The following is a 523-nucleotide window of genomic DNA, read 5'->3' on the forward strand; positions in this document are numbered from 1 at the left end:
CCCCGCGCCCCAGCTCCGCTCCGGCCCGCGCAAACCCCGGCGCAGCCCCTGCATTAATGAGCGCGAGAACTGACCGAGGTCTGTGAAGACTGTCCTCTCCCCCTCCCCCTATATCATTCAAACATTTAAGATCATTTGCGGATACAGACTTTTTATTCTTCTAATTTGGTTCTTGGAAGGAGAGGAGACAGGAAATCAACTCTCCTGAATATGGGAGGGGGAGGGGAGAGGGTACAGCGTTACCAATATTTTCCTTACGAATTCTGTTGCTTTAATTAAAGAATCGAGGATCGGACTCACTTGCCAGCAAGAGTTTAAAAGAGGGTTTTCGTCCTGCAGACGGAATGGCCTTTAGCGCCCCCCGCCCTCCTTTTTTCCTTTTTGGTAACCAATGTGTTTTCTATTACCCGGCCCTGCCGTGCCTGGCAGCCCGGCGCTCACGGTGCAATGGGAGACGCCATGTTGGCTCAGCTCATAGGACCAAGTCAAAAGCGAGCTTCGAGGCAGAGTTTCACACGCTCGA

The sequence above is a fragment of the Colobus angolensis genome, unplaced genomic scaffold, assembly GCF_000951035.1.
Source record: "Colobus angolensis palliatus isolate OR3802 unplaced genomic scaffold, Cang.pa_1.0 Scaffold112, whole genome shotgun sequence".
NCBI lineage: Eukaryota > Metazoa > Chordata > Mammalia > Primates > Cercopithecidae > Colobus > Colobus angolensis.